Here is a 15,778-nt window from a genome sequence, read left to right as displayed (position 1 = left end):
ACAGAACCTCTCTCTTTGCTACTGACAAAACAAGATGGCAGGATAAGAAACTGACTTCAAATGGACTTCACACTGTGGCACTTGATGCTTCAAATTAACTTCTTCTTTCTCTGTATAAACCTGGCTATCTGATAGGTCTGAGAACTTTGAAGACTTGAAGAATATAGGAGTTGCTCTTATTTTAGGTTTCTATACTTAGGGACATTATTTGTAGTGTGTGACAGGAAGCATACCAAATCAGTGGTGTGTGAACCCAGCTTCAAGGTTCTAACTCAGTATTCCAGAGTACCTTGGCCACTACCAGCCATGGTAACATTTAATTAAGTAGTTTATACAGGAGTGGTCTTCAGATTAGGTAAGAAATATTAGATATCTAGAATATAAGAGATCTAAAATGAGGGATACTAGGTATGTAGAGTGTCTGGAATAGACTAGTGAAAAGCTTCCTGTCCTAGCCCCAAGAGGTTTCGAGGAAGTCCAGAAGATACCGATGCTATGGAAATATTGAACGCACATTCCTTCCTTTTGAAATCTGGTGTTTCCTTATAGTCTCAGTTTTTATAACTAACTTGGTCAAGACCTTGAGTGACAAAATGGTAGCCATTTTAACAAATCCAAATAAACTGAGAAGAATGCAAGAGAATGAGGTCAAGAAAACGTGTAGAACTGCTCATCCACAATCGCTTATCAGCAATTTCAAAATCCAAGAAGCTATGAAAACAAAAGCTTTTTGTGTGTAATTCACTAGTGGACAGGACCTGATCTGCATCTGAACTCATGTGGTGGCAACACCTGACTAACCTGAGGTTATTTTGGATGTAGTTATCCCACTGATGCCAAGTAGTCATATCTTAGGCTACAGAAATAAGAATTCTCTTGGTTACAGGGTGCTGTCCAGTCCCCTGGGCTGTTACATATAGACATCAACATTGTGTTAATGTTTCTTGAATGTCAATAGACCACAGTGCAATTCTAAAATCTGAAAAATTCTGATTCCAAAGTACACACAGCCTGAAGATCATAATAAAAGATCTGGAGACCTAACCACCAACTTCTACCCAGTTTGATAAATCATGCAAAAATACATTTATCTGAAAAGAGCCTGTTTGATTCAAGTATTAAGCATATAAGCATCAAAATAAGGTTGATTTTATATGCAAATGCTCATACTTTAACATTCTTTTTTTTTTTTTTTTTTAGATTTTCTTTATTTATTTGACAGAGAGACAGCCAGCCAGAGAGGGAACACAAGCAGGGGGAGTGGGAGAAGAAGAAGGAGGCCCTCAGCAGGGAGCCTGATGTGGGGCTCGATCCCAGGACCCTGGGATCACACCCTGAGCCGAAGGCAGACATTTCACGACTGAGCCATCCAGGCGCCCCTTATACGTCAACATTCTAAAACATGACTCATCCTGACCGTGTCACACAGACAGCTTATTCTATACACTAGATAAACTCGCTTATTCTACACACTAAACTAGATAAACAGCACCTGTTCTTATGCTGGCTCAGGAGACTAGTACTCTGCAATCCCAACCCAAGAGTCACTGTTCTCAGTCAGACACTATTAAACTGGGTAAAAAGCTAACTGTACCTGCAATCTTAACCAGTCCATGTGGTCATAGTAGCCAGAATTAAGGTAATCCGATAGACCACCTCCTAGATACATAAAGTTTCACAACACAAAGAGCAAATGAGTTTCTACACCCATTCCCAGTAAGTTTATTCAGGCTGAGGGGGGCTATTAAGCTTCAGACATTTTAAAGTACTCTCTGTAGAAAATGAGTAGGGTTTTCATACATACGATATAAACAGAATGAACGGATTATATCTAGCACAAATAAAAAGGTCTGCATGCAGTTATTTCTCATTTTCGTCTATTTCTCCCACACCATGGAGTGTTACAAATCCCTACGATTCCCCTTCAGATTGTACTTACCATTTCATTTTTAAATTTTTACTTTAAATACACAATGTTGAAGTAGCAATTAACAGAAATGCTATTGATAACGCTAAAATTTAAAGGGAAACTTTCTTTGTGTATTTGAAAGATTTAAAGACCAAGGCATCTACCCTCAAGTAATGATATCATCATTCAGTTAAGTAGATGTATTTATTATATATATTTCACTAAACAGTTCAGTTTCTATCAGGGTCAGTTATATTTTTCAAATAAATAGTACTAAATTAAATTTGGGGTTCTGAATTTTGAAATACCCACTGAATGTGCCATGTTCTTTCATGTCCCATGTCTTTCACAGATCGATCTCCCATCTAGGAAACCCTTTCCACACTCATATTTCAAGGCTCAGGTAGAGATTACCTCTCTTGAAGCCTTCCTCAAGTCCTCTGAATAGAACTGTTCGACTTTCTTCATTGCTACCATTACACTTTTCGTAGTGACAATCATACTGTAATTATTTTTTTTTCTCACCTATCCCCCACCCCGGCAATCAGCTTATACAATACAAGCATGGTGAGATATTCTTTGCTTCTGCCCCAGGACTTTGTTTCTCCCTCAAGAGGTATTTGAATGAATGAATGAATGAATGAATGATCAGAGAGTTAACATCCCATTATAAGGTTATGTTCTCCCAAATATGATCATCTGGCATGGAGGAAAAAGGGAGGAACTGTCAGTCTTCAAAGGCGGAAAGACCAAACCAGACACTCTCTAAACAAAAAGGAGGAGTCACAGTCAGTAGCACAAGTTACACCAGTTGTGCCATGAATATTAAATCGAGAAGCAACATTGTTCGATGTCAAGAGCTGCAGAGAAAGGGCAGACGTGGTAACATGGCTATATTTCAAGTTCCCTCCCGCTGCCACACCCTAAAGCATTCAAACAGAGTAACTCTGCATCGATGATAAAATCTTGAAGAACAAGATATTTTTGTAAGAAAAAAATGAACAATTACTTGAAAATACTCTGGATCAACTGTTTCTCAAACAATTTTGTGCACAAGAGTCCCCTGGAGCTCTTGTTAAAAACACAGCCTATGATTTGGTAGGTCTGGCATGGGCCTGACATTCTGCATTTTCTAGCTCTCAGGTGAGGCTGATGCTGCTGGTCTATGAAGCGTCCTTTTTAAGGAGCACCTGTGGCAAGATAGATATTCTGTTTTCCTCCAACGTCCAGGTTGGACTTGTCTTACTTTTAACCAGCAAACCCTTCTTACCATCCCTTGTTATAACCCAATCTTGATGGTGCTAATTATAGAAAACATTTTGAAAATTCGACTGGAAGAAATCTATATCACTTTAAAAATCTTTAAATTGTTCTTACCTATACTCTGGTAATGCCATCGAAAGAAAATTCGTTCAGGTAGAAATTGCAGTATTTTCTATAAAACAAATTTAAAAATTGTTAAGATATAAAGAGAAAATAAACTACACATTTCATGACAGTGCTGTATGTGTGTGTGTGTGTGTGTGTATTTCAGAAAAGAAAAAAAAACTATTTCTAATAACATAAGTAGTGCACTTCACCCTGTAGCCCATGGGACAGTGTCTTTTACTTGCCCCAAGCAACCTTCCTTCCCTGAGTGCCTTAAAAGCATCACTGTTCCACATTTAATTCCTCCTAAAAGAAAACAAGAAAAAGAAGGGGAAAAAAACCCTCGAAGGATCATTTTATCTTAATTGAATCATAGCCATTGCTTAAATTCATATTAAAATAATAATTTCTCAAATGCCAGATTTCCCCAGGTTTCTGCTTTTTCACCTTCCACTTCCCCATTCCATTATCATCATTATTAGTCTCTGGACAAGGACCAGAGTCGGAAGAAAGATGAACAACAAGGAGGATAAGATCATGAGCACACGGATGAACAACGAAATGAAATTGCTGCCAAGAATTTCTTGAAATTAATAGCTAAAACTAAGGTTAGGATTGCAGTTAGGAATTCTACCCCCTTCACCCCACACATTGGAAGATACAATAAAGAATGAATATATGATGTACGAGAGTATTTGGCTAATAATAGCAACTTTTTCAAAAAAAAAAAGACAAACCCCAAGTACGTTTTTTTTTTTCTTTTTTTCCCCACTCTAAAATTAGTTTTGATCAAGTTACTCTTGGGTCATAAGATTCTTTGTACTTTATCTGCACCTACCTTTTTAAGAAGTGTAGAAATCCAAAAACTGGTCAAAATATATTTCTTGGTATTGATAACACATGACTATTTTACCATGAAAAATCCTCATTCTAGGTTTATCTAGGCTAATACTCTACCATTTTGAAAGATGAAGGTAAAAAATGTATATCCCGCTCTCCTGAATAAGTCTATTTCCAGGCAGCTAAGAACCTGCCTCCTCCATTTGAGCCAGCCCGAGGTTTTGCTTTGTTTTCATTTTCTTGTCTTAACTTCCCCCTGGGTCAGTGACATATACCTGTATTACTTCCTTTGTTCTATTTGGCAACAGTGAACAGGTAAGAACATCCACTGAGAAAAGGCATGATAGGTCCACTTCCAACAGAAGCGAGGGACTTTAAAAGGCAGACTCCTTGCTCCGCCTGGATGTTTCTCCACCCACAGCCCAGTGCTGATGGCCTCGCCTCACCATCCCTCTCGCTGCAAGCACCACCTCCCCACAGAGGCCTCTCTGGGCCTTCTTTCTGGGCACCACCTCACCCCTGCTCTGATGCTTTCTCTACCACCTGTTCTGTCATCTTCCTAGCCCTAACCCCTAGCTGAAGTGATGTGCACGTTTGCCCATTTGAAGGCGGTATTCCCTCCCCCAGAGTAGAGGACCCACAAGAACAAGAACGCCTCTGTCTTTTCTCGGAAGTGTCCCCAGCACCAAGAGCACGGTTGGCACATAGCATGTGCTCAAATAAATACTCAGCAGAAGAATTATGCGTGCTTTTTACTTGCAGAACTGTTTTGAGATTTACAAGTACCCTAATCTTTGCTTTGGTCCTCTGTTCACGTTAACATACAATGTACCTGGGTCTTTCCTTACATGTCATTGACTTAACGGTATTTACATTAAAATACATTAAAATGTGTGGGCATTTCTTAAACCCTAAACTTAGTAAAGAAAACCCAAACAACAACAACAAAAAAGCTGTATAATTTAAAAGAACTAATTTTTCAATATTTGACAAACATGATAAAATATAAATGCATTCAGTTATGGCCTTTCTTATAAATTCTTCATAGCACGCATCGACACAGATGAAAATGCTATATAAACTACACTGAAGACTATTTCCGATTATATATATTAAAAGCAGTATGTGGCTGATCACGTGCTGACAATCACTCACAGGAGCTCTCTCCTACATTTCCACTTCAGACTCTCTCTAGAACATGTGGGCTCGGCATCTCATAAGCTCATAACTCTAAAGGGTATCTTATATCTTGTTTTACTACATGTTAATGCGGACATACACTCAAACACACTTATATACACACAATGGGCACATGTATATCATATCCCATTTAGTGAAAAATACCTACACACTTGATACCAAGCTTGGTATTTGAAATGCAGGAATAAAATAAATATTCATAAACTATTTAGTTCTTCCTCTTAAGGGTTTCGTGATTAATGGGCGAGAGAGATGATACAGAAAATATCATTCAGGAAAAAAAAAAAAGGCTGACAGAAATTTCTCTGAGCTGCTGCAGAGGGGAGGGGGGGAGCACCTCATCTCAGCAGAAGCTTCACGGAATGGTACCAGGAAAAAAGGACACTTGAGCTGAGACTTACAGAACTAATTAAATTAGCCTCGTGGAGAACAGGCACAAAAGGAAGAGCATGTGTGAAGGCCAACAGGCAAAGACAGCCTGGGACCTGAAAGGAACAGCAGCAGCAAGAGAGCCCACTTGGCTGGCAGGTAGGTGAGGAGGGGAGAAGGGCCTGGAGAGGCAGGTGACGCTATGATCTCATGGAGCACTGTGCATTCACTGAGCGGGTTCCAGCTGGACGGGAATTGAAGATGGCTGAGAAGAAAGGCAGAGATATCAATGAAGAGGCAACAGCAGCATTTCAGAGGAGGAATGAAGTGGCCTGGACAGAGGTCAGCAAGATAAAGAGGAGAAGCATATAATAGTGATATGTAGTAGGTAAAACTGTCAAGGCGGTGGTCAGAGTACTTGTGGTGAATGGAGGACTCAAGAATAACTCCCCAGCGGCTCAGCAAATGGCAATACTTCTATCTAAGATATCAAATCTAGAAGGAATCCCAGCACGTCAAGTTTGGTTCTGGACATCCTGGAAATGGAGGTGTCAATGGACTTCTTCAAGGAAATGTTCTAGACAATTAGATATACGGGCCTGGAGGGCAGAAGCAGGATTTGGATGGTAACAGGATATAGGTAGCAGCGGAACATGTGTGTGCATAAGATCCCTCTGAGAGAGCTTAAAAAGAGATGAAAGGAAACCCTGGAGATATCAGTGCACTCAAGTTCTCCAAAGACAATAAGGATGAAGAAGGAAGGGGCGCCTGGGTGGCTCAGTCGGTTAAGCATCTGCCTTCGGCTCAGCTCATAATCACAGGGTCCTGGGATCGAGCGCACCATCGGGCTCCCTACTCAGTGGGGAGTCTGCTTCTCCCTCTCCCTCTGCTGCTACCCCTGCGTGTGCTCGCCCTCTCTCTCAAATAAATAAATAAAATCTTCTTCTTCTTTTTTTTTTTTTTAAAGAATGAAGAAGGAAGAGCAGAAGCTGGAGACAAGTATGCACAGGTCAAAGAAGAAATTTTGAATTTCCCAGGTGTTTGCACGTTTATTTGTCTCAGAGATTAAAAATACTCAGTACTATTTATATATAAATACTTAGAAAAAGTTAAACGACGCTGGAAAATATAAGAAAACTGATGTAAATGAAATATAAGAAAAGTGACTTCAGTATTAAATCAAGTGAACTCAGCATTATCTGCTGCCTGAAGAACCCATAACCTTTGTCAGTCAGACATCAACCACCAGGCAGGATCGATCAATCTATAAATTGTGCAGAGACAAATAAATGGCTTTTTGGGGGGAAAAATCAAGTGGTCTTCACCTTGCAATATACACCAACATGTGTATTAGATGAGTAATACACAAAAGGAAGTAAAGGTAAAAACCAGGTTCTGTTGTAAGTGCCATTATGGTAAAAGGGAATCAGAAGAAGTAAAAATAAGTACGTTCTCTATGGAATATCTTAATAAGAACCCATGCAAGCACTGTCCTAGCAACAGAATGTACAGCTCAACATGCCCATGAGCTGCAGACAAGGACACAGACAGGAGTATAGGACCGAGAGAGCTGTCTACAGATTGTGGGAAAACATCACAAGCAAAGAGAAAATCAATGACTCTGGACCTGAGAATAAGGACCAGAGTCTCAGCAGTCAGGCTGCTGCTGACCACATGAGCAACTCTAGCACCCAGAAAAAGCACGGCCTGGAGATGGCCTAGGAGGTTTCCAGACTGAAGAGAGGCCTCCGTTCACATCTAAGTTTTATGGTTCTAACTCATACTTCCCTTCACTGAAAAATTTATTACACAGGCTAGTTCGGTATGTTTGATAACAGATGAATAATGATCATTGCAGGCTGAGTTCTCTGAGGATAGACACTGCGGTGGAATTAGGAGTGCCCTGGTTTACTGTAAAGGAACATCTGTGGAAGGGAAATGAGGAAGTAGGAGTGGCCAGGGAGCCTCAGACCACCACACAGAGCTAAAAGTCTCTGCCAGCTTAGCAGAAGCGCCACAGCAAAGATGATGCATTAGAGGGGTCTGGTGTGCCTGAAAACGGCTAGGTCCTTGTACCACCACCTTGCTCAGTCAATGGCTGGGGATGAGAAGAGGTGATTGTGGCTGGAGAGCTGAAGGCACTGACAGCCTCGGGCTGCCAGCTAACCCTGCTCCTTGCAGCTCCGTAGCAAATTCTTTCTTGAAGGGCGATGTGAGCAGCACATCTCTCTGCCACAATAATCTTCCAATGATTAATTAGAATATTTTCATCATAATAAGAGGTTGAAGTACTAAGAGCAGTGCACCCGACTCCAGGGACACCGTCTCTGCTGACATTGTTTCTTGTCAATGGGCTGCTGCCTCATGTTGACTGAAGCCTAAGCCCATTGAGTCCTTCCAGGCCTTCTTCTGCTTCCTACTTTGTAGTTCACTCTTCCTGAGTGAATGGCACGGCAGTGACTCAGTATCCTACTTTCTCATGCATTCTCCACCAAGGGCACTGGGCACCCCAGCTGCAGTCCGGGATATTCTTTTGATCCCATCCAGCCACTTGAAATTAAAACAGCGTATAGAAGATGCTGAGAGAATTACTCTACGGATTCAGGATAGATTTGATATTGGACTAGATGAATGCTTGGCAGCATGCCCACTGTTCTTCAGACCTTTACTTTAGTCAGGAAACCAATCTGGCACTGAATCATGCTTTTCAGCTTTCCAAAATACTTATCTGTCTCCTTGATTTGGGTTTATTTTCTTAATGTGCAATAGAGAAAAATGTCTTTTTAATACAAGGAAAACAAAAGAACATAGCAAGATGACGTGTATCTACACACCCGCATACTGTCAGTCGCCACTAGTAGTCTGCAACTTGCTCTGAGGTCAGGCCTATCATCATCACCGCTTCTAGATAAAAGTTTTCTTATTTATAAAATGGATGGACTTTAAAGACACTCAAAAATAAACTCAATGAGGTTTGAATATGAAACACCATGTCCGTAGTCTGAGCTACTAAGAACATTCCCAAATGGACAGAACAAATGGATATGACAACTCAAAGGTTGAAACGTCATCCATGCTGATGCTTCTTTGTGTACCCAAATATTGCAAGGACCATTTTTTATGCATTAAAGTCTCTGAAGGCAATAAAAATAAAGCCCCACATGACCACCTGTGTCTAACTGCTAAGCCTGTCCCTCAGAAAGTCCCAGATGAAGCCTACCTTGCTGAAGCAAATACATCGTGCCATTTCTACTGCAGCCGATATTCTAAGCTACACTACTGGGAATGCCACATAAAGCTATTGACATCTTGTTTGTAGTTTCTCTGGAGAGTAAAATAAAAAAAATTTTCAAGAAAGCCACACAGTGTGAATAAATATTACTTTTCCAAAAAACACATGGCTCTGTTGAATGCTCAGTGCTCAGCTGCATCTATATGGTAATCCATTGTAGCTAACACCTGAAATCGAAATTAGGTATTACTACTGATCAGCACATCAGGGAATCTGTCATTCTTTTAACTGATTATCCATAGTTCTTTTCTCTTCAGAACCTACTGCATGACCACAAATAATGTGAAATGTAAGCTGGAGTTTATACAAGATGCTATAGTGTACTTTAAAATTGCTGATCTTCATTGAATTTGTGTGGGAAACATTTTTTCCCCAAATTATTACCAGATGATTGCAACATATCGCAGTCGATTCACACTTGATTTCAATTCCACTTAGAAAGGTAGGACGATGACGAATGAGGACAAGATTACATCCTAACTCATGTGAGGTCATCTACCAAAACAATGGCCAGCTAAACTTGTTATGTCCAGAAGTAGGGAGCATGGGGTACAACTCTCCCTGAAACTAGCCAAATGACATAGGGTACAAGGTAAAGGAAGTGCTGACAAGGGAAAAGATAGGGAGTTTGGTTTACAAGAACATTAAGTCTTAGTTACTTGACCTTTGGAGTAATAAAAGGTCAGAAAACTTCTGGCAACTGGGCAGTTGGGTTTAAAGGAAACACGATGAGTACCTGAGCCACAAGGACAGTCTGGTTTCAGACAGACTCACAGCAGAAGAAGGCTGGAAGCACGGATGCTTCCAGGTAGACCTACAGAGAGGGCAACTTGTTCTTCAGCTGTCATGGGCCTAGCCACGCATCTCCTACTAACAATGACTCAACCCTCCGGTGTGGACAAAATATCTGCATTGAACTCTGGGAGTCAACGCTTATTTGAGAACTTAAATTTAAGAGAAAGGAGCTAAAATAAGGAACTGCATAATGTGAAATATAAGATGACTATGTTTTTAGCGAAAAAGGTAGTGCTTTTCTTCATATATGGCAATCCCTTCCAGAACAGTACAGTACCCATCTAATGACTAGCCATGCTGTTACTGAGCAAGGAAAGCACAGCTCCACCTTGTTACATCCTCTTCAGTCTTTAAGACCAAGAAGGGTCCACTTCAACCAAACCTCTCACCACACCCCTCACCAGCATGCTTGCTAGCTAGATGGACACAGGGCCCACCCCACTGCTAGGTGCTACATTTCTTGAGAGAAGGGACCCTCTATTAGCCATCTTGTATCCCCAACTCCAAGGACAGTACCTGGCACCTCATGTTTCCTAATAAGAACTTCATGCACAATGAGAGGAATGAGTGGGAAATGAAAAAGAGGAAGACAACAGGAATTCTAATTTTAGTTCACGTGTATAGGCAGACATAAGGAAATGCCCCAGTTTAGGGAAGGTGCTCACACTCTACAATGGTGGAAACACAGAACCTGACAAGTAGGTACTTGATAAAGAACTGAGCGTGGAATTGTGCTTCCAAACATTACAGTAAACCGTAATGCTTGATTTAGATCATCACTTAAGAGGCAATACTTTCGGGGCGCCTGGGTGGCACAGCGGTTAAGCGTCTGCCTTCGGCTCAGGGCGTGATCCCGGCATTATGGGATCGAGCCCCACATCAGGCTCCTCCACTATGAGCCTGCTTCTTCCTCTCCCATTCCCCCTGCTTGTGTTCCCTCTCTCGTTGGCTGTCTCTATCTCTGTCAAATAAATAAATAAAATCTTTAAAAAAAAAAACAAAGAGGCAATACTTTCCTCGTTTAAGGTAAAAATGAATGAATGAAAACACTTCAAAAAGAGAGACTAAAATACAGGACAAAGACACCTAAAGGAAAAACGTAATATAATAAAAATGGAGGGACCTCTAATTTCTCCCTCCTATATTTTAGAAACCAACCAATATTAAAATGTTGAAAAACACATTAAGCAATTAAAACCCAGAAAGGGTAAAGGATCCCATCTACAACCAAAACACTTAGGGAAATCACTGCTTAAAGCACAGATGAAATTGCAAGGAGTCAGGAGGGGGAGGGATGGTGCCCCTCCCATGAAAGCAGAACATATCCAGAATATGCAGCAAAGGAGGAGACCGTCCTGGAGAAAAATGGAGATTCCTCCTTCTGAAAGAGGTTTGCTGAATGTCCACAATAGCTAAATCGTGGAAGGAGCGGAGATGCCCTGCAACAGATGACTGGATTAAGAAGTTGTGGTCCATATATACAATGGAATATTACTCAGCAATCAGAAAGAATGAGTTCTCAACATTTGCTACAACATGGACGGCACTGCAGGAGATAATGCTTAGTGAAATAAGTCAAGCAGAGAAAGACAACTATCATATGATTTCTCTCATCTATGGAACATAAGAACTAGGATGATCAGTAGGGGAAGAAAGGGATAAAGAAAGGGGGGGGTAATCAGAAGGGGGAATGAAACATGAGAGACTATGGACTATGAGAAACAAACTGAGGGCCTCAGAGGGGAGGGGGGTGGGGGAATGGGATAGACCGGTGATGGGTAGTAAGGAGGGCACGTATTGCATGGTGCACTGGGTGTTAATTGCAACTAATGAATCATCGAACTTTACATCAAAAACCAGGGATGTACTGTATGGTAACTAATATAATATAATAAAAAATATGATTATAAAAAAAAACCCAAAACAGAACACTTTAAATCAGAAGCAGGATGACTGTCTTTTTTGTGTCTATTTACCCACATACTGGAGGGCCGGGCCAGCAGTGTTAAGACAAGAAAACGGACTCACTGGCAAGCTTGTCATTATTCACAGACAATGACTGTCCACCAAGAAAACACACAAACAAAAAATCTGCAGACAATATGCTGGAATTAAAGAAATCATACATATTCACTTAATCCAGCAGTGGGAATGGAATGAATGAACTTGAGCTAAATTCACAAACAGAATTAAATCTCAGAAATACCGTTGAATGTGAACAGCAAGCCACAGATGATTATGCACCACGTGAGACCATTTTTATTATACTCAAAACCAAACAAAGCTGCACAATGCATTGTTTAGGGATACGAACACTTGTGGTAAAAAACCATTTTTAAAAAAGAAGGGTAACGGCATAATGCAGAGGAGTGGCTGCCTTCAGAGCAGAAAAAGAACACGATCAAGGAGAAGCACCCAAGTAGCTTCTACTTCTTAAAATGAGGGAGGGGGGGACGGTGTCAAGAGAAGGGGCTTTAGAACTATGCCTCATAACTTGCATATATGTTATAGACTCTTTAGTAAATGTTCAACTGCTACATAAACCAGACAATTTAAATTAATGGGACAGTTCAAACAAATGATGGATACATATTTAAGTGACAGGCTTAATTAAAGCTCCTGGTAAAGACAGCTCCTCTGTACAAATTTCATTCACAGCAGGGTTACCACAGGAAACACAATAACCACCATAACATAAACAGTGAATCAATGTCTCTTACTCTGGGGAAGGAGTACAGCCCTTTAAGGAGAGAAAGGGGAACCACAGTCACTGAGGGCCAGCCAGGAGCCAAGTACTGGGCAGGAGGTCTTCAGATCTGTTTTATTCCACAAACCCAAAAAGCCCCTGGAGAGCTTTCTCCCCTGGCCTCTCCCTCCAGCCAGCTCTGCAACAAACATGCATTAGGCCTTCCTTTTATCGTCATAAAGTTGATTGCACACCAGCCTAAGCACATGTCTCTTCAAACCATGAATAATTTCTAGATAACCAACAATTAACTTGCAGAACCTACAATTTAGTTCTAGTGCAGCTCTCAAGGTATCAGTAATCTGGCCGCTTGTCTAATACATGTGGACAAGAGAGACTGTAAGCTTAATAGACCAAGAACCACACCCAAACACACTGTTCCAACTTTGAAAAGAATATGTGATCACACACGGACACACAGACACATATGAAGATTGCAATCTCACTAGTAGTCAGGAACAACATATTAAAAACAGTGGGTTTTCAACATGTCAGTTTGCATATATACACACACAAAAAATCATCGCCAGTGTTGCTTAGGGAAATTTACACACAACTTCCATAAAAGTTTCCATATAAATTTATATGACCTTTTCAAAAACAATTTGGTCATATCAGTAGTTTAATGTGGATACATTTCCATCTAAGAACTTCACATCTCGGTAACCATACAGAAAAAATTCTCCCACATGTTTGCAAAAAAATTAAAAATCACAAGAATATTCTTTGCAGCACTGTTTTTAAAAGTGGAAGGAAATACATGTCCATCATTTTTTATGTCCTCAAGTAAAATTAAAGAGCTAAAGTACCACATTTTCAACAAGAATCTCAAAAGCTAAATGAATTTAACAAAAACTTACCTCAAAAAGAGGATGGAGTCCAGCTCCTCCCTTTCTGACTTCTTATTCCCTAGAATGTATAAAAAAAAATTAGTTATCATGACAATGTGTACATTTTAAGATATTAAAAATTATGTTATCTTGGGGGCGCCTGGGTGGCACAGCGGTTAGGTGTCTGCCTTCGGCTCAGGGCGTGATCCCGGCATTCTGGGATCGAGCCCCACATCGGGCTCTTCCACTATGAGCCTGCTTCTTCCTCTCCCACTCCCCCTGCTTGTGTTCCCTCTCTCGCTGGCTGTCTCTATCTCTGTCGAATAAATAAATAAAATCTTTAAAAAAAATTATGTTATCTTGAAAACACTGAAGCTTGAACACACACTCATTTATTCAAAAACTACCAGGAGGTAGCGTGGAACCCCTGTCGGGAATGTAGATAAACACCCAAGCCACAGCACCTGAGTCCACACCTAGCAGAGCCATTCTTCGCTAGCTGTTTAACCACAGCCTCCACGTTTCCCAAATCACTGTCAACCCGTGGAATGCAATTTATTTGTTTCTCAATTACTTATGAGCTCAAATTATGAAGGAATGCACAGCAGATGCAAAGAAAGAGTTCTAGCTTTTTTGATGTGAAGAGGCACAGAGCAGTCATAACTATGAAAAGCCACGCATGTCTTCAGGTCACGTGCACTGTCCTTTCGATAGTGACAATAAGAGAAAATACAAAACCTACAGCAGCCAGTTACATTTATTGTCCAGTCTCTCTTCCGGGGGCCCTGCGCTAAGAGCTTGCCATTCAGCATCTAACTTGGGAAGTGGTAACCTTTTCTGCAAAGGGCCAGGGAGTGTATGTTTTAGGAGTGTATATTACAAGAGTAATCATTTAACGCTGCCACGATGGTGCAAAAGCAGCCATGGGTAACATAAATGCACTGGTATGGCTGTGTCCAACAACTTATTTGTCAAAACAAGCAGCCAGTTCTAAGTTGTGGACCCCTGATCTAACGGAATGCCCACAGCTCTAGGAAGTAAGGTAAGATGGCATTCGTTCATTGAACAAATACTAAAGAATGTCTCTGTGTCAGAGATTCTTCCAGGCCCTGAGGATACAGGCGTGATACAAAACAAAAAAACCATGCCCTGAGGAAGCTTATATTCTGGCAGTAGGAGGCATTCAGTAAATGAGAAAACCAAGAGGAAAGGCTAATGGGGAATGCCCAAACAGGCAGTATTCAGTTCTGACCAGGGAAGTACACCTTGCTGATAAGATGACATCCGAGCAAAGATCTGCAACAGGTAAGGAAGAGAAACACATGGACATTTGAGGGTAAAGAAATAAGCCATATGGACATTTGGGAGAAATTTGTTCTGGGCAGAGGGATTGGACAGTGCAAACTCCTTATGGCTGAGCAAGTCTGGCATGGTCAGGAAACAGCGAGAAGGCCCTTGAGTCTACAGCGAAGGGGGAGAATTGCTGCAGGTGAGGTTAGAAAGCGGGTAGGGTAAAGGCTGGCAGGTAGGTGGGGCTTGAGGCCATCGTAATGAGTTCCACAACTGGGAAGCTATTTGAGGGTGCAGAGTCATATTTTTAAAGAATCACTCCAGCTGCTCTTCTGAAGAGACTCTGGCAGGGATTGGGGGGGGGGGGTGTAGGTCACAAGTGTGGAAAGGGGAAGACCATTTCTGAGAATAACTGCAATAATCTGCGTGAGGATAATGGGAGCACCAGCAATACCAGCACAGGCAGTGAGAAGAGGCCAATGACTCTGGATATATTTGCAGGTAGAACCAATAAACTCGGGTTTTGGCCTAAATAACGGAAGGCTGACGTTATCATAAGATGATTTCATGATTCACAGCAAACATTTTCCTTCTTTCTGTTGCTTTGGTATATTTTCTTCCTGGTATTCCAATCAAAACACAAATTGTATTAAAAGCAAGAAACTTTAAAATCTCAATCCTAGTTTTATTGGTTCTTCATGATGATTCTTCGTAGTAGACTGCAAGAATGCAGAGTTTTCATCTCCTAGCAAGAGATGTCTATTTCTCTATTTGCATCAGAGAGGCACGGAACTTGTTCTGGTCAATGGGACGTTAACAAACGTGAAGCAAGCACGAATTTGAAAAACCTTATGCACCAGCTAAGCTTGGAACCCTATGGCCAACATCGAAAGGAGCTCAAGATAGCCTGCAAGCATGGAGTGCCCTGGTCAACAGCGTGCCAACCACAAGACACGTAAACGAGGCCATCTACCACCAGCCGATGTGAGAGGCATGTGCAAGCCTAAACCAGAAGAACTGCCCAAGAAACCCAGAAAATTGTAAGCAAAATGACTGGTTGTTTTATTACGGCACTTAGCTTTGGGATGGTTTGTAATGCAATCCGTTATGCAGCACAAACTAACTGACACACTCTTGAA

General features: G+C 41.1%; 1 protein-coding gene and 1 long non-coding RNA gene across 8 annotated transcripts in view; one reads left to right on the top strand and one right to left on the bottom strand.

Moving 5' to 3' along the window:
• LOC125281381 (dual oxidase 1-like) overlaps positions 1 to 15,778 on the top strand; it is a 273,276-nt gene that overhangs the window by 194,709 nt on the left and 62,789 nt on the right.
• Positions 1 to 15,778, bottom strand: part of LOC125281374 (uncharacterized) — a 72,775-nt gene that overhangs the window by 40,781 nt on the left and 16,216 nt on the right. For all 7 annotated transcript variants that reach the window (XR_008959486.1, XR_008959490.1, XR_008959484.1 and 4 more), the window contains 2 exons: positions 13,380 to 13,428; positions 3,287 to 3,344 (listed from right to left, as the gene is read on the bottom strand). This is a non-coding gene — a long non-coding RNA (uncharacterized LOC125281374). The remainder of the gene's footprint in view (positions 1 to 3,286; positions 3,345 to 13,379; positions 13,429 to 15,778) is intronic.

This window comes from Ursus arctos, unplaced genomic scaffold (genome assembly GCF_023065955.2).
Source record: "Ursus arctos isolate Adak ecotype North America unplaced genomic scaffold, UrsArc2.0 scaffold_16, whole genome shotgun sequence".
Classification (NCBI taxonomy): Eukaryota; Metazoa; Chordata; class Mammalia; order Carnivora; family Ursidae; genus Ursus; species Ursus arctos.
Note: the sequence above shows the minus strand (reverse complement) of the source record. Positions and strands in the feature narration are given on the sequence as shown.